Source organism: Ciconia boyciana, chromosome 3 (assembly GCF_034638445.1).
Source record: "Ciconia boyciana chromosome 3, ASM3463844v1, whole genome shotgun sequence".
Lineage (NCBI taxonomy): Eukaryota > Metazoa > Chordata > Aves > Ciconiiformes > Ciconiidae > Ciconia > Ciconia boyciana.
Genome location: NC_132936.1, coordinates 6,023,009 through 6,041,690, shown reverse-complemented (window position 1 = coordinate 6,041,690; position 18,682 = coordinate 6,023,009).

The following is an 18,682-nucleotide window of genomic DNA, read 5'->3' as shown; positions in this document are numbered from 1 at the left end:
TACCCAGTGTTCTGGCTTGCCAATGGTAAATGGAGCCCAGATGAGATGAACAGGGTGGTTCGCTCAACTTGGAGCACACTGCTTGCAGACTCAGGCAGATGTGGTTGCTTTACCAGAGTTGTATCTTCTCTTAATGAGGAAGATGCAAAACACTATTCTCATTTAAATTAAAAAAAGGAAAAGGGGAAAATTCTGGCGTGCTTATCTGACTCATGGTGCTCTGGAGACACTGGGGCCATATCTCCGTATGTTTCAAGATGCAGAAGCAAAACACTGCTTGCACATCATCTAAAGAAAGGCAGCCTGGCAGCAGAGGAAAGGCAGTGCTGCAACCCTGACGGCTGGGATTAGGCCTTCTTGATAGACTCAGAATAGACTTTGCTGCTGACTTAACTAGTAACACATGACAGTGCATGAATTTTCATGGAATAGCTGCTCAGAAAATGAGTAGGAAGTGGCTCAAAGCAAAGTCAGGGAGACAGCTATTTGCAGGGTTTGCCTTCTGACAGCATTGTCTAGTGAACCCAGCCAAAGGACTTAACATGACTGAAAAAAGCGTCAAAGTCCTGGCTCCAAAGTGCAATTCTGCGTAGTCCCGTTTGCTAGGCACACTTGGTCCCAGCTTCCGCTGGAATAAAAGGTGAGTCAAAGGAAAATGGTGTCCAGAAGTTCAGAGCAACCCAGACAGCCCTAACCACATGACAGGCCCAGAGGGAAGTTTTAAACCACCCACACAACAGCTTGCACAGCTTGCCAAAAAGTCAGATCCTTCGGCTGGGGGAAAAATAGCTTGCATCTGGATTCTGTGTTTGAAGCCCATGGTAGAGGAAGAAGAGAATGAGGAGGAGGAGTGGGAAATGTGTTCTGCACAGACCAGATTGCAGTTTGATTTGAAGCATAAAAGGAAGGAGTTTATTATTCTAATAGTAATAAGTCATTTCTCCCTATAAGCGTAGTACAACTTTCTACGAGTGGCAGATCAGCCAAGAACAGAATTAGGGCCATTCCTAGCACGGTTTCAGTCCAGCCTGCCTTTGTTTATTTTAAAAATAAAACACAGCTCAGTGTTTATTTGAATGGGTAGAGAATAGAAGGAGAAGTTAATCAGCTCCTAATCATGTGGGCTAAAAGTGAATCCTTGGCAGCCGAACCCAACATGAAGGGGCTGGCTGCGAAACAAGACAGTGTGCTTGGGTTAATGGTCAGGTATCTGCATTTTGGAAAGGCAAAGCTGACCAAATAATAAGGTATTGACTTTTGAGCCAGAGGACCAAAGTGATGCTCATGTCTGTGGCATTGACATAGTGCATGATCCTGAGTAAGTCGTGACTCTCAATTTTCTTTTTTTCTGTATGGTGTCAGGTGAGAGACAGTGATGCTTATCTTTGAAAATTCTTGAGGACAAGGTCTCCACATGGCTGGCTCTAGCTGTACTTTGGCCACAGGGGCTAAGTCTAGACTAGAAAAATCAAATGGTATCAAGCCTTGGCCTGAGCACTGCCACTTGGTTGTTTGTGCCATTCAATTGTTGGAATTGTCCCTGGCAAACTTTTGGCCCAGACCAAAAGTGCTGTTAGCAATTTCCAGCCACGGTCAGGGAGTTAGCACAGGCCAGGGACTGCTCCCCATAGGCATTTTGGATATGGTCACCCTGTTTGGGAGACTTATGGAGTTGAGACTTGGAGCAAAGGTATGGCCATACTGTCCCAGTTGGTCTCAACGGTGGGGAATGGGCCATAGCAGTGTTTAGTTATTAGAACTGTTGTGGTCAAAATGCTCATAGAGTGGTTAGAAAGATTCAGCCTTGGGTTATTTGCTGGTGGGTTGAGCTGTGGGATGCCTGAGGTTGTGGCTGCTAGGTCTGGAGGACATGAAGGGAGGGCTTGGGCCTATGCTGGCATATGGAGCTGCAGCAGGAATTTTATCCCCAAAGTTGGCCTATGCTGTTTCTTGAGCATCAGTAATGTGGCATGTAGGCTGGCACACATGTAGGCTTGGTGGCATAGCCAAAGCTTGTGGGGATGCCTGTCCCATGCTCACATGAGACAAAACAGAGCCAGGGCTTTGGGCACCAGATGACAGTGCTGCAGGAGGAAGATGCGTGGTGGAACAGAGGATGAGGTGTTCTGCTTGTGGCTTCGTCATCAGCTCCCTCTGACCTCAGGCAAATTACTTAACCTCATTGCTTCCATTTCCCTTGCTGCCACATGGGGATAATAATACTATCACAGGATGGTTGTGAGCATTAATTAGCATATGTAGAGCACTTTGAAGATGAAAAGCTTTTAATGGCTGCTGGGGATTATTAAAGCCGTTCACGTTCAGTAAGTGTTATTAAAAAGAAACCAAATCTAAATGCTCTGCACTGAACCTCATCAGATCCTGGGGCTTGAATACTGGTGGAAGGACGCCTATACCACACTATGTAATTCCTCAGTAAATTGCCCAGGGGCTGAATTTATCACTGGAAACCTCAGTCCTGAGAGCTAACCAGAATAACTGAGCATCGTCTGCTGTGACTCACTCCACCTTCCCAAAGGGGAAAAAAGGCAGTGGCATGGTTGTAATTGGGTTCACTTTTGATCTGAGTGGTACATGCTTTCTAACACTCCTGAACTCATTGAGTAGATTTGGGATTATCTGGGGGTTGTTTAAAGTAGGAGCATTTGCTTCTCTTGGAGACAACCAAGATGCACTTGGATGCTACCCAACTGAGGTGTAGGAACTGGTTTAGGGTTGCGTGGACGAGGATGGTGTACTGTGGGCAAGTTTCTTGGAGTTGCCTATCATGAGTGAAAGCCTGTGAGAGGCCAAGAAAAAAAACAGGCAGAGGGATTTCATATAAATATGTGGTAAAATACTGAAACACGGACAAACATATGTTAATCGAATGGGCAAGAAGAAAAAAAAATAATCATTTCAATCTTCCTACGCTTGCCTTTACAGATGAAATGGAATATCTGAAAGGCTGTCTTTTGCTTTTGATCTCTCACTTTTACTTGGAAATACTGCTGTGCATCAGGAGCGACGCTTGTGTTGTCAGGGCTGGTATTGGAGAACGTGCACATCCGAGTGCTGTGGATTTGCAGTGCGATTACGATGCATAACTCATCTCTGCCTCAGTTTCCTCCTCTGCCTAAAGAATTTACAACATATCTCAGGCTTGCGCTGCCCTTGACTTATTGGTGTGTCCAAGTGCTTCCATGCAGATTGTGGGTGATGCCAAGAATAGCTTTTCTCTTCTACCTGCTTAATTACTAAGGACAAGATGTTGACATCCCATAGTGACTCAAGGTAGCAGCAGGATTTAATTCCACTAAGACTTTAGCCAGCAGCTTTCCTTGCAGGTTGTCAGTGAGAAGAATTTGCTGACAATTTGGCTGGTTGTTTTCTTAATGTCAGGTGCAATTGAATAATAATAATAATAATAATAATAATAATAATAATAATAATAATAGATATTATTATTACTAAAATTGTTATTACTATTATTATGACTGTGGTTATGAGATCACTTTGTTACATCTCCTGACTAATTAACAAAACCATTTTGTTTATTGCAAAAAAGAGAGCCATAGCAATGCTCGCACATGGACTTCACAGATCTATTTCATGAAATCAGTTCATTTTATGCAGATGTATTAATATTCCTTTATAGCTAATAGTAATAAATAATGATAATCATTGCAATGATTTTTTTCCCCTGTTTTTCACACTGGATCTCATGGCTTTTCATGTGGCTCTACAAGATCCATATCTACAAGATCCATATCACAAGGGATGCTAATGCACAGAACAGAGCTCATGGCCAGTGCCCAGCCTGGGAGTCACATCGATGCACAAGTAAACCCCGGTGCTTCAGTTTGCTCTAAAACAAACTGAATGCATTCTGTGCAAATCTAGGGTTCACGGACATTTAAAGCAGGAGAGTGCCCTATTCCATTTTGTTACACTCGGAGAATACTACCAAATACCCTAGTGCAAACCGCCACTTGGAAAATCACACTGCAGTTTAATCAGCAATTCAAGTTTTCACAAGCCAGCACTGCTGCCCTAAGTAGCAGATGTACAAACATCCCTCAAATTGAAAATTCTCCCAGAAATTTGCCCTTAGTCAAGAAAAGATATGAGTAGGTATAATAATGTCAGAAGAGCAGACAGGAGACATCCTAGAGGGAATCCTGAAAATCAGGTGGTTTTTTTCCACTTTAGAGTGAAAATGGTACAGGGTCACTGTCGTGCTGTTGTGTGGAATGATAGTATGACCCTTTGGAAGGGATTTTTCAACATCTGTGGACAAACACAGACATATTTTAATGGACAGCTCTTTTAAATTCAGTTTGGTTCCCCAAGTGGCTTGTTGTCCTTGGCCCAGATTCATGCCATCCCTCTGGAACAGCCCATTTTTCCCACCTAAGACCCAAATTGCCCCTTGAAAGTATTTATTTTTCTTCACTGATGATCCAGGAAACCTTGGGATTATACCTCCAACATAGACATCACAGTTAAATGCCAACTGTGTTGTGGGATCCCACTGAAACCAGTAGCTTCCCATTTGTGGAAAATAGATTTAAGACCTGTTGGGCTGTCATTAAGGGTTTCCTTCTCCCATTCTTGGTTCTTCACGTGGTGGGAACCACCGAGCTTCTTCAACAAGATAGTGTCAGACTCCCCTTTCAAGTCTGTCCATGCCATGCCTGGACTACTGAGGCACAGCTGCCACTGGGCATTTAATCTCATAGCAAGATTATTCTTAGCCCTGGGGACACTGGGAAATCAAGGCTCCTCTGCTAACTGCTCACATCTGTCTTCACGATGGGGCAAGGATGACAACTCCCAGCTGACTGTGAGTACAGCCCTTTGGAGAGGAGGCTTGGAAAATTTGGTGGTGTGGATGGTTCCTCTCCCTGTGCATCTGCCTTGCTTTCCTGAGTCCTCAGAGGGGTGTGAAGGAGGGAAGGACTCAGGCTGCAGCTGCCAACAAGAGATGGACTGCTGCTTCTTGTTCTGCAGTCACCCCAAGGTCACACAATATCTGAAGCCCCACTCTTCTTTCTCACAGCAACCAAGGTATTTTTGGGTATGTTCAAAGACTATGACACAGAGTCTGTGGGAGCTCAACTGTGTCCTTTTCTTTTTTTCTTCCTTTTGGTATTTTTTTTCCCTTTCCTATCCAACCTGAGGGAGATTTCTGAAAGGTTCCTCCCTCTGAAGCTTAATGCTTGCCCATGAGAAGAAGATATATTACACTGAGGGCTGCTATTTTCAGCATTCTAGTTGCAGAGTGGGAAAAAGCTGCCAGAGAAAACGGAGGTAGGCTGGTGTTAAAATGAAAGGGCTTGATTCTGAACTCATGCTGGCTTTACACTGCTGTAATGCAACTCACTTGAATGGAGTGTTTTTCCTGATGCATAATTATGTCAGTGACAAGAGAAACCTGACGGACTCTAATTTAATCCCAGGCTTTGGCAAGAACCTTCATCTCCCTTTAATGAGCGGAGGTCCTTTTCATTAGATTCTCAAATACCCCGGTGATGGGTGCCAGTATAAAACCATAGATAGGCAGACGTTTATGTAATGGCAGCAGGCAGTGTGCTTTAGAGAATGGAAAAGGCATTTTAATCATGGTATTAGGCTAGATTCCACAAGACAGTATGGAAGGCATCAAGATGCGAATGCCATAACAATCTGGAGTGTGTTACCACTGCATTGATCTAATATTGCAATGTAGTAATAGTAATTTCAGGGATATATTGCAAAAATGCACTCTGAGTTACAATGGAAAAAATAGGGGGGAGGAGGGAGGAAGAAAGGAAAAGTTAAAGCTTGCTTAGCTGCTAACATGGGAGCAGCTTTGTATTCACCACTCCTAGCTCGAATCTCTGCTTTGAACCAAGCGCGATGCCCAAGTTTTCCTCGGAGAAGTTAAGGTTGTGAAAAAGAAGAGCTGAGTCACCGTCTCTAGTTATTCATCTATACACAAATCAATTGAGTGTCCATTATGAGGGCATCTCTAGGCCCCATGGCCTATTTAAAAACAAACATATGGATGTTACCCATGGACCACTGGAAAAACTTGGCTTGGGCAAAGACAGACAAAGCCAATGGAAAGCCCCCACTCCCAGTTCATTTCTGAGCAACAGGAGGTTTGGTGATTAATGAAAGACCCTGTCTGCACTCAGCTCTTATCTTGGGCAGTAAGCCTGCTCCAGCCAGCACTGATCTACATAGAAGTAGAAACACTTCACCAACACCAGGCTTGATACTGCCAACAGACCTTTGAAACATGCCTGGCTGTGTACTTTGGAAGGGTTGTTCCCAGACATGATGCCTGTACCCATAGGAAACCTCATCTCCCAGTGCATTTTGCATACGTTTGGCACGTTGCTCTGGAGAGCCAGTACCATGCACCATGTTGCTTCCATGGACCGCCTGAAGGCAACTTGAATTTTGCTTGCATATTGATCCCATTTGCCTTTGTAGCAGAGGACATTGTGTCATTTGGGGTAAAAACTGTTCATAAGTCTGCCTGATACCATCATTGCAAGGGCAGCAGGGAGAAATGCAGCTTGCACAAAGCTGCACGTTCACTTGGCTCTACAGATATCCCAAAGCTGGCCATGAAGATGCCCTGCAGGAATGGAGTATCCACAGGAGGGTAACATGGCCTTTGGACATTCCTTGGGCTGTTCTAATGCAGACATACCTGATGAGATCAAAGAGCTTGTAGAAGACAAGGCTGCTGATGAAGTAGATGGTGTGCGTTGCTGTAGTGTTATAAGAGCATCACTGGATTCACAGCTCAAGTAGATACAACACGGCAAAGTCTTTCATGCTGGTAGCATCCTTGGACTGATTCTCCTGCTCTTTGCTCACTGATGTTGCCCAGCATGGCCACAAAGCATTTCCATTCTGATCTAGGGGGGCTAATATGATGTTAGCTATACATGCCAAATTATTCACACTCTTTACGATATCAGAGCCTGCATGATCTGGAGTGGGAAATGAAGGGTCTTGCACTTGCCATTAACTTCACAACATCCGTATTCTTTTCTGATGTGGTTTATTTTTAATATCTGTCATACTTTTACGTCCTTATTACTGTGCAGGCCAAACAGAGTGGCTGAATTAAGGTTTTTAGGAAGGTGGGGTTCTTTTCATTTCCTTTCAACTTCCATGGAAGAAATAGCCATGCAGCCATTGGGGAAAAGCAGAGGTGTTGTTTAAGAGAGCAGAATGACTGCATAATTGTTTAGGGAAAGAAATAGGAGTTATGAACATAGAGGAGAAAGGTATGAAAGGACAGTCTGTGAGGCAGAGAGTTTGGCTTCTAAAAAATTACTTAAAAGTAAAGTTAAGCTTTGGCTAAAAATGCTAAATAAAAATTTGGTTTCTGATCAGCCCTGAAGATCAAGGCTCGGCTTTGGTTCTGTTTCTTATTTTGGCCATTCGGATCTTAGATGTGAGCATCAACTCCGTGAAAAACTGTTGGCTATTAAACCAACCTTCCCCTGTGCTGAGCTGTACAGAAAGAGCTGCAGCAAATGGGATCATACAGGTAGTACAGAGTAAAATGGACAAAAGGTGGTAGATATAATTTTAAATCACATATTTAGAAAACATAACAACGGTGAAAATGAGAACAATGGCTTGTTTCCCCCACTTCGTTTTAAACCATCCAAGAGAGGGTGTTTGAAATAGCTTAAAAGATATGAAGTTTCTGTCTCTGCGCCTTGCAGGATGCTGCGAGCTCTGAAGCGATGTTGCCACCTTGTGGAACAGGAATCAACTCTGTTCATTTAGGGGGGCAAAAAAAATATTACCTTTCACTCCTTGTACTTTGTGCCAAATTAGAAAGAAAAGTCTGTGCGCTGGGAGGGAGGGGGCCCTTTCGCAGCACCCAGACCAAGGGCTGAGGATGTGCAGGGAAGGAGCCGTAATCAGAGCATGTATTCCTCCACTGCTCATTCTCAAAATTAAATATATCGGCTTTAATTTCCTTATTTTTTATTTCCCATCCCCTGCACGTGTTGTATTCTTTTTTCCCTTTCCTTCTGCGAGACTGATGATTCACCCATTATCTTGCAAGTAAAACCCATCATTTGTGTAAAATGCTAGGGATTATTTTTCTGTAAAAAGCAAAAAAAAAGACCACCTAGCTTTTATGCACTTTAGTCCTGCAGTCCTTGCACAAGCAAAGCTCCCATTGACTTAAGGCAGACTTTTGTCTGGTTTCTGAAGCCACGCTTCTCCGTGAGATTCATAAAAGAAACCTTCAAACCCTGTGGGTATGTGCCCAGCTTGTGTGGGACAACGTTTTGGAGAGCACACATTACTTTTATGCTCAGGAAATCAAAACTGGGCACAGGGAAACGATCACTTTAGCTTTCAAAAAGAGTGAGTGCCTGACCTGGAATTTGCAGTATTTAATTTCAGCTTGGAACTACATGACGGAGAGATTTGACTGTTTTCAGCAGGAGGATGCAAACCGGTATCACCGGGCACGGCTGCTGTATCACGCACGCTGGCTGAAAAGCAAAACCCAGAATCCTGACACATTTGCCCTCTTTCTTTCTCTTAATAGTACCCAGGGCTAACCTGCAGAGTGGGGAATTTAGGGGAGCTGCTCAGAAAAGGTTCACGGCATGGAGAGATTATCCTACCTTTTTCTGGTTAAGTTTTAGCTTTCCTGAGCTCCTCCATCTCCCCAGGGTAAAGGGGCATTAGATTTTTTACCTACCAGTGGGCCCTAAACACTGATAAATTATTATTATCGGGGATTCTCAAAGCATTCTTTTTTAATAACAAGAATTTCTCTCTGATAAAGTGGGAGTTTTCATTTGAAACCTCTATTAATTAAAAAATGGGAGTTTGGGGTTTCAGTGTATGCCCAGATGCCAGGATTTTCCTGCATTCATTAGTTCTTTTTTTCTTCTATTTTCTCCTGTCTTTGCTACCTTTTGCAGTGGTGAAACAAACTAAAATAAAACTTAAAAAAATAAAATAAAATAAAATAAAAAATTGAAATTAAAAACCAAAACATAACAAAATAAAGCAGAAGAGGGATACAAGAAAGTAGATAGGAGACAGAAAAAAAGGAGATGTCATAAAAACATGTACAGCTTTAACTCTTCCCTTAAAATAAAAATAAAAAAGTATTCAAGGCTTTTTTATTTTTTTAATGAAAACTCTTCACTGTTCCTGTTTCTGGTCAGCACTATTTATAAGTGATCACCACTGAATCGTTCAGCCTCTGGCAACGTCAGCATCCGACCAGCGGTGGGTAAACAGCAACTCCCGTCGTACAATGTGAATAACAAACTTCCATTTACAAAATATGTTTACCCCACTGTGTGCTTGGGCATGAATGCTACCTTCTTTTTTGTCTCCAGGTCTGTATTTCCCTCCGAAGAGTCCTGGAGAGCCCTATGAGCTCCAGTGCTTCCCGCATACGTGCATGCACACACACACACAAACACGGACGGCTTCAGCGCGGAGCCTCCCACCTCCCTGCCGGGACATGGTTTAGCAAGTTATAAAACCAAACCCATCCCAAGGAAGAAGGTTTGGGCAGCGTGGCATTCCTGCTTCATGCTGCCCGCAGCTCCGAGGCTTCGGCATCAAAGGAACAAGGGGAAAACTGGTGTTTTGGGTTTATTTAAAAAAAAAAACCCAACCTAAACTGTTGAACACTGAGGTTTGGGCCACCCTAGCAAGTTAAAGGCACTGGGGGATCCTGAGCCAGCTGATAAAAATGCAACGCCCTGATAAGCTCCTCTTTGGTGGCATCAGGGGATGTTGGGGCCTGAAACTGGAGGTTTTCTTCCTGTGCCCACCCCACCTAACCCAGCACAGCTGCGAAATCCTCATTCCCACCTGGCATGCTGCCAAACCTCTGGGGTATTCCCATCCTAGCAAACAAATGGGATGGCAGCCCCAAATGCCCCCCCATATCTTTGCCCACCTCGAATCACCTTGAAATGCCATGGATGTTTCCAACAGGATTGAAGCCGGGCTCCTGTCCACGCCAGTTCAGCATTGGAATAAACACAACCCTTGAATAGAGTCAGGTTTGTCCAGAAAAGGGAAATGAAAGAAGGAACATTTACCTTCAATGCTATATGATTTTTATGGGTCCCTCTCTTTTAGATCAAAGGGAAATAAATTTATCTCCAGAGTCTCCCTTGAAAGGGATGGATTCACAGAAAGTTCGACCTGGAGTGTAGTTTAATAGTAATGATAATTTCTTGTAAGGTCATATTTTACTTGGAACCAAGTCAATGCCTATAAAAACGCTATAATGAATTGACAAAATAATTCCTGGAATTTTTTTTCTGCTGTTTTTCTTGTACAAGGGTAATTTTTGTTTGCAAACGCAGATGCAACTCCTGGTAACTCAAGTGGCGAAGCAATGAAGGGCACAGTAGGCAGTTTCATGGTCAGTGACATACTTTTACTTTAAAATCATGCTGGAGAGCTAAGAAAAATACACGGACAAAGTTTGCTGATCAGCGTAAAAATGTTTGTGGGCAGCTAAGCAAGCCTGAAAGGTGAACTCGTGCCTTGAGCCATTTACTCTCCAGCAGGTGCAATAGGGTGCAGAGGGGTGACTGGTTTTACCACCCCAAGCCTGTGGTGCTGCTGGGAGCTGCATTAAACTCCCCGAACAACTGTGTCAGTGTTAATGACCTGGGGTTTGAACAGTAATTTCTGAGGGTTTTTTTTCCCTTTCTCCCTTCTATCCCAGCCCCATCCTTCCTCTGAAAACATGATAACCCCTGTCTGACTACATGACTGAAAACGCTGGAGTTTGGACTATCAGATTTTTCCTTTGGACCTGTGAAGTGTAAGGAACTAAAAAACACCGCCTACTACTAGGCAAGGAAAATTTCAATCATCAAAATGAAGTAAAACAGAAGCTGGGCAAAGCTGTTTTTAATGAAGACCATTACAGGGAGAGGTGGCGTTTTCCTTCCCTCTGTGTGTGTGTGTGCACATCAAACCCTTTTCTATCCGGTCACAATCAGGGAGCTGAAAAATCTGTCTTTAATTGCAGATGTTGTAAAAATAATCACATAGAAGACTAAACTAGCATTAAAAATGTGGATTCTTGACTTGTTGCCTTGGCGTGGAACATCTTTCTATTGAACTGCTTATAAAGCAGTAAACTATGAGTCAAAATTTCTTCAAGAAGATGTCTTTTCTTGTTATGGTTATTTTACTTCAGAGGGTGTTTCCTGGCTTCACCAGAAAAAGGAGATGGTGGGGAATGTTTGCGCTGTCTTAAAAGATGGCTTTGCTTTTAATTATCGTTGCTGCAGAATACAGTGAGATCTTTCTGCTTCCATTTTTTTTAGCTCAGATAAAATTCTCGGCATTTCAGTATTTTTTTTCCTCCTCCGCAGCTTTTTCCCATTTTAACTGTTATTTATTACTTCTTTACTACCTTTCACGCAGTTAAATGAAAATCTCGACACTTAATGGTGAAAACACCCCAAAGGAATTTAATTTTATTTGAAGGGTAACATCGTCCTCATGAACAATCTACCTCCAAACAATGAGAAATTGTTTCTCCGATCCCACCTACCCTCCTCCTCCTTCCTTGACTCTTCTGTTGAGTTTCGATCCTGCTAGGGGAAAAGGGATATTTTGTTAGTTTGAAATCAGATTGCTGTTGCCTTTTTAGTACCTTTATGAATCCAGGAACATTAGCTGAAATGAAGTCTAGTGCAAAATGTTTCCTTTCTATGGGACCTAACACACTGAAGGGTGCCAGTAGGTGGTCACTGTTCATAGACTTTAAAATGCAGATTAAGCCCAGCTGAACTGTGCCAAACCTTTTTCAACCCTGTTGAAGTCCAAAATAAATTCACACCTCCTCATTTCTGTCCTATTAATCAATCAATTCAAGAAACTGCAGTCTGTGGTGGGTATCAGTCAGAGACTTGTCTGTTCACTTGGGCTGATGCACAGAATAAATGTTTTCATATATTTTAAAATTAATTTTATTTCCTGTGTCTATATTTTTAATTTTGTTTTCTTTTGCAAGAATGCAACTGTGACTACCTGTTGTCAGGAAGACCATAAATTTCAAAGTTAAAATAACATTATATTCCAGTATTTGTTTTTCAGGGGAAAAAATCAAAATAGCAATCTAAAAAAAATAAAGAGGAAACTGTGAACCCTGCTTAGTATAAATGTACAATAATAAGATTTATTTTTACTTTGGCTGTTTGAAACTTCTCTAAATTTATGCCAACAAACATAGCTAGAGTCCTAGAATGATCATAATCCATCCCCACCAAGTACAAAGAAGCGTTTCTCTTTTATGGAGGCTTGACTTTCCAAAGTTAAATTGTTATGTGGGGCAAGGGCAGCATTAGCTAATATTAATGACCTCTAATTCTTTGCACTTTTAATATTCAAGTTTCCAACAGCTTTGCAAAGAGCAATTAGATAAGCATCCCAGGAGTCCCATAGAAAAGGGAAGAAAAGTTCTCCCCATTTTGTACCCTGAAACTAAGGCAGAGAGAAATTTAAGAAAAATCTGATGTTAAAGGAGTGGCAAAACAAGGAACAAGATTCAGATGGCTTCTTGTTTTAACCACATGACAAAATTCCTTCCCCATAAAATAATAATAATAACTACCTTCATACCTAGGAGTCCAGGCAGGATGGCAAAGGAGCACCTCCTGAGCTGGTACATCCCTTGGCGTTTCCTGGTTTGCCAAAGTAAGAGGGGTCCATAGGGAAAAGGTCAGGACTGCTATTTCGTGCCTCTCAGACATCAGCCTCCTGGGCCCCAAATGCAGCAAAATTAATCACCATTCATCTCCCTCAAAAAGAAAATGCAAATGAAGCAACTAAATCTATATTCCAGATGTTGCCTGACTTAGATATATACAATTGTGTAATCATCCTTCTGCTCTTTTGTAATTTCTTTTCCTAAGAATTCCTAATATGCATTTTGTCTGACATGACATAGCATAGACATGCCTTACAGAGAACTAACCATGATGACTCAGATGTCATTCCTAGGTGGTAAAAGTTAATTTATACTCCATTATTGGATATAACTCATATAATATTTTTCTATATGCACCCAATCTTTTTGTATTGTCATTGCATTTTATTCGTCACTTTATTATCTGGTCACTCTCTTTCATGAATACATTACAGTTTTGATGACCTTGGATAAACCATCACTTAGTCACCTCCATCCTTTCCTAGATCATCTGCAAATAAGTTGAACAGCACAAGTCTTAATTCATCTCTCTGTTGGGTATCATTATTAAAGCCAGACATTTATTTCAGTCCTTATCTTGTCTCCCCTTTTTCAACCATTAATCCATGTCAAGATACTTCCTCTTACACCATGAAAGGTTAATTTCTCAAAAATACTTTGCTGTGGGAATATTGTTGACACCTTTTGAAAAGTCCAAGTAGTCCGACTGGATTCCCATACTCTACATCCCCTTTTACTGTTTCAAAGACTTCTAATAAATTTATGACTCCTGACTTTTAAGAAATGCGATGCTGTCTTCCTTATATTGGATCTATCTCTGTCTACTAATTCTACTATTTAATACAATGTCTACCAGTGTGCATTAAAGAGAAGTTAGAATATTATCTGGCACTCCCAAGATGATGTTTGGAGCTTTAAAGGAAAAGATGACTTTATAGTTGCCATCATCTTCTCATCTAGTATGGGGTCCTATATAACTGCTAGGTCCCATACCACAATTAGGTTTTCTGCTTTGTGAGTGAATTCCTTTAGAACTCATGAGTGAATGACATCTGATCTTGGCCGTTTCTTACTGTTAAATTTTATTGGCTTGTTCTAAAATTTCTGCTAATAACACTTCATCTTGACACAGTTCCTGAGCTTAATCCACCACAGACGAAAGTTTTGTTGTGAGAACCTCTCACCGCTTCTCAAAAAAAATGTATTTAGCTTTTCTGCTGTGGTCTTATCTTGCCTAAGAACTGGCTTTTCTTTGAATCAAGTGTTACTTCTTTGGACTCTCTGACAGGCTGGTTTTGAAAGAAAAGTATTTGAAACATTTTTATTAATGTATTTTTTAATGGCTTGGCATGGAGTTCCTCAAATTTTTTCTTGACTTGCTTTATTAATGTTTCATATTTAACCTAACTCTAGGCTCTCTCCTATGCTCTTTGCTTTTTCCTTTCTTTATAAAAAACTTCTGATCTTTTAAAAGGGGATAAAATCAGGGGAAATTTTAGGGAGAATTTTAGTTGATCAATATCATAAATCATCATAGTATCTTGTCTTTAAAAGTCTCCATAGCAACTGCAGACATTTGATCATTTTAGCTGTGCCTTTCTATTTCTTAAAAATACCTGACCTCCTCATTTTCAAGTGGTTCCATTCTTAAAGTTAAGTATTACAGTGGTAGGTACCTTTTTCCGTGCTTTTTTGCATCATGGATGCTGTGTCCTGCGGAGACTTAAACAGACATATTCAGTCCTTCCTGTTAGCCCCACCATTTTCGTAGCAGTTCTCCAGAATTTTTTAAAATGCAACATTATCCATCATTCTTTTGGACAGAAAGGAAATGCCCATAATAGAGATGATTGTTAAAAAGAAGAAAAAAAAGAAGGCAAATATTTTTTAGAATAAATTAATTGATTGAAATACAGTAATTTTTTTCTTTCTTTGGAGAAGAATAAGAAAAAAGAAAAGGCAAAATATTCCAGTTTGAAACCCCTCTCGTATTCTTCTCAGTTGAAATGAAAGATACCTTTCCCATTCCCTAGCACATGAATAGAATAAGACTTTACAATGGGATCATTTACTTTGCCTTTGAAAACCTAGTTATCAAGACTTGAATTATGTCCTAAAACCACCAAAAGTCAGTGCCACTTAGCTCTCCTGAAGCACGTAAGGAATTTGGGATGTTAGGACCACTCACGTAGTTTGGAAATGACAAAGCACAGCCTTCATAAGACATTTTTATAAATATGCAGTAGCTTATCAAAATCCCAACTCCTTTCAAAGCTCTAGAAGAAGATGTAAGTGGCTAATTAAGAATCCCCAGTAGCAGCAATTAATTGTTTAATAAGGCTTGATCTGGCTGAAATGAGCTAGTTTACCACAATGTGTTTTAGCTACCCTTTGTGTATGACCGCAAAAGGTTTAGCATGGTGACCTAATTGCCGCAGCAAGAGCTGAGCTTGGTAAAGTATGTTAAAGAATCACACTTATCAGCTCCATTTGACTCCAGGGAGAAAAGTTCTCGCTAAGATCTCCTGGAAATGTGAGCCTAAATTGTTTATAAGTCTTCCCCCTTCAAATGAAAAGCTGCATGGGCACAACATAGCAGCAAAGCATAAAGGAAATTATGTGATGCAAAGTGAGCATGCAAAAGAAGTAACCTCCAGAGAAAATAAAGGCTTGGGAGATGGAGAAATGCTTAGTGGAAGGTGCCAGCTAACACACTAAGTACAGAGTTGGGACCTTCTTAGCTTTGAGCTTGTATAGCTAAAGCACAGACATTTCACTGTGGGTGCTCAGTGCCTCATTCCTCATCATTCCTCATGGAAAAGCCATCCATACCACACATTCACCTGTGCGTTATAAAGCCACTGGAGGCAGCCAGTTGCAAATATAAAACCCGTAATGAGATCTGATGGGTGAGAGTTGAAGGACTGCTGCTTTGTTGAATATACTGTTAATGGAAGAGGCTGATAAAATGTGGGACTAACAAGGTCGGAGCTGTGCCTTACAGGACGTTGGTATCCAACTTGTCGCAAATCTACGACAATATGTGGAAACCTCTGTAGAAAAGGAATGACTAATCATGGGTGACATATGTGGCTACAACAGGGCTCTGATGTCCTCAGCTGCCTGGACACAGAGGTGCATATAAATCTACAGTGGCCTTCAAGGAACCAGGGCTGGCTCCTTGACCAGATATCTGTGCTTGGCTCAAACCTAGACTAAGAAATCTGCCAAGTCTTCGCTGACATCTTTCATATCACGTCACATGAGCAGATGCAAGCTCAGGTGGAGAAGATGGAAATTTGGACAGGAAAAGTGAAGGGGGCATAACTGAGTACCAAAAAGGGAACTGTTGGGCCAGGAGCGGGTTTAGCAGTGAGGTGCCTAAAGGTTTCCACAGAGGTTTCCACATAGCGTCGTAGATTTGTCACAAGTTGGATACCAATGTCCTGCAATGCGCAGCTCTGACTTTGTTAGTCCCACATTTTATCAGCCGCTTCCATTAACAGTATAGTCAACACAGCAGCAGTCCTTCAACTCTCACCCATCAGATCTCATTACAGGTTTTATATTTGCAACATTTCCTAATGGCCTGTACACAGATGGGAGGAGGATGCCACAGCTGGTCACTGATAGAAACTGGAGAAGAATCATCAGTATGGAGGCAGATATGAACTAAAAATCAGCAGAAAATAGGTGACAGTACAAAATGCAAGATCATCTGCTAACATGAGCTCTGCTGGAAGCTGGAGAAGGAAGCAGGAAGAAGGAAGGAGGAAGGAAGACCAACACTGTTAGCCATTTATGGGGCAACTGAGGGCCATCAACTACATCTCTCTGTTGTAGCAAAGAGGGAAGACGTGATCTAAAGACGTATTTTGAAACTGTTGCCAGTAGCGGGTAAGGAAACATAAAGTTCACTGAGTTACAAAGATGCTGCTGGGCTTCAGCTGGAATGGTGTACTGCTCTGCTCACATATGGAAGGAAATAAGGTCTTTGTTTTATAATCTGTGCTCCTGTACTTGTGAGGTCCCTTTGGCTGTGCAGTGCTGAAGGTGAGGGTGAAACCAATGGGTTGGCTTCCAAAGCCACTCTTGCATGCCAGGAGTGTGAGGAAACCCTCACATCTGAAGTCCAGTTGCAAAGGACCAAACCTCCTGCTGTTAGTCGTTGCAGAAAGCCACTGACTTCAGTAGGGTGCCGTCAATATCTGTTAGCAAAGTGTCTGACCTGTGGTTTCACTGAGAAAGTGTTTGAGTTGTATGTTGAAACGGTCAGGCAAAAATTGCAGGAAAGAAACTGAAAGGTTATTTGAGGGCAATAGTCCCAGCAACCCAGTGATTTCCTACTCAGTGGTAATCACGAGTAGCGGCTTATTTTGTGGATATATGTGAGGAAAATATAGTTGTTGCAGTGTGTTATCAGCAAGAGCTGCTTCAGACATGCTTGTGGTTGGGCTAGGGGACCAATGCTAATAATTCAAGTTATCCCTATTTAAGCTTTAAAAAGCTTCTATTGTGGTAAAATTGAAAGCTTCAGGAAATGTTTGCACAAACTCAGCAAGAAGGGAAGTTATCACTAGTTTCAACTCTTTGTATAGCTCACGTGCTAAAAATGTCTAACACTTGGAGATATATGGGGTTTTTATTCAGAGACACTTGTAACACAATTCTTATCCTACTGCCAACCAAGGAAGCTTCGTCACTGATTTGAGTTGTAGAATAATCTAAACTGTCCAAATAATTTACTAAAAACTTCAAGTCTGTGGGGTCTCATCTGCTGGTTATTTATGTCTATTGGTACCAAATTGCCATTATCCCCCCATTATCCTAAGTGTCAGTTTACAGCCCTCAATGCATTTTTTTTTAAAATCACACCTATAAAGAAGGACAGTGATATTATCCCCATTTTTCAGGTGGAGTATGAAGCTGAGAGAGTCAAAGCTATATTAGGAACCTCAAAGCCATGTTAGGAACCTCATGCTGGTTGGGTGGAGAGGAGAAGAGGAATATGAACAAACAAACAAAACCCCTTGTGTAAGTCCTTGTGGAAATTTCCTACAAAACAGAGCAGCAATGAATCGAGAATAGTCTTACATCTCTAAGAGTTGTGATCCCAAAATCCTCTGGTGCAGGATCTCCGTCCATGTGAATTGTTCAAGTCTGTGGCCAAGCAGATTTGAACCTGTGTTATCAGACTCCATATGACCCAATACCTCTTCTTCTCCTGAGAGAACAAAGCAATAACAAAGACAGTGATAACCACCCATGTGTCACGAAGGACTTGGAGGGAGGAATTCAGGTTTTGTGAAGTAAATTGAGCGCCTGAATATTAGAAACATTTATACTCCCTCATTGTAAGGCACTCTCCCCACCTTTAGCTTACTCCTCTTTGGAACCACATGAAAGACACTAAACTGAGACCATGAAGAACTAAACCCCGCAGTTAGTCAAAGAAAAGGGACAGAGCAAACAAGAGCTTTGTGCAGGACCTCAGACTGGCTGGCTCCCAGCAACTAGACTGTCAGCTTTTGGCTTTAAAATGAGATTTTTTTCTCTATGGAAAAAACCATGTATAAGTTTTATGTATCTACAGCTATGCATCTTAATGCTGCACATATCCTTAAGATGGAATTATACCTTGTCCACAAAATTTGACAGGACGGATTACAAATGGGCCTTACAATTTATTGGATGCTAAGTTTTTGAAGCAATTATGTAGTCCCGATGGGTTTAGTTATTACTATACTCTGCAAGATGTTTCTAAACTAAGTGGCATCTTTTGGGGTTGCTAGAGGACTGCAAGATGCCTAGACTCAAATCACCCCTCTAGCCCCAGGACTGGCCCAAGGCTTCTCATCTCTGGGATGAAAAGACGGAATGTCCCAACCCAAATCTGTTATGCTATGTTTCCTTGTGGGTCTGGACACATTCATGGTG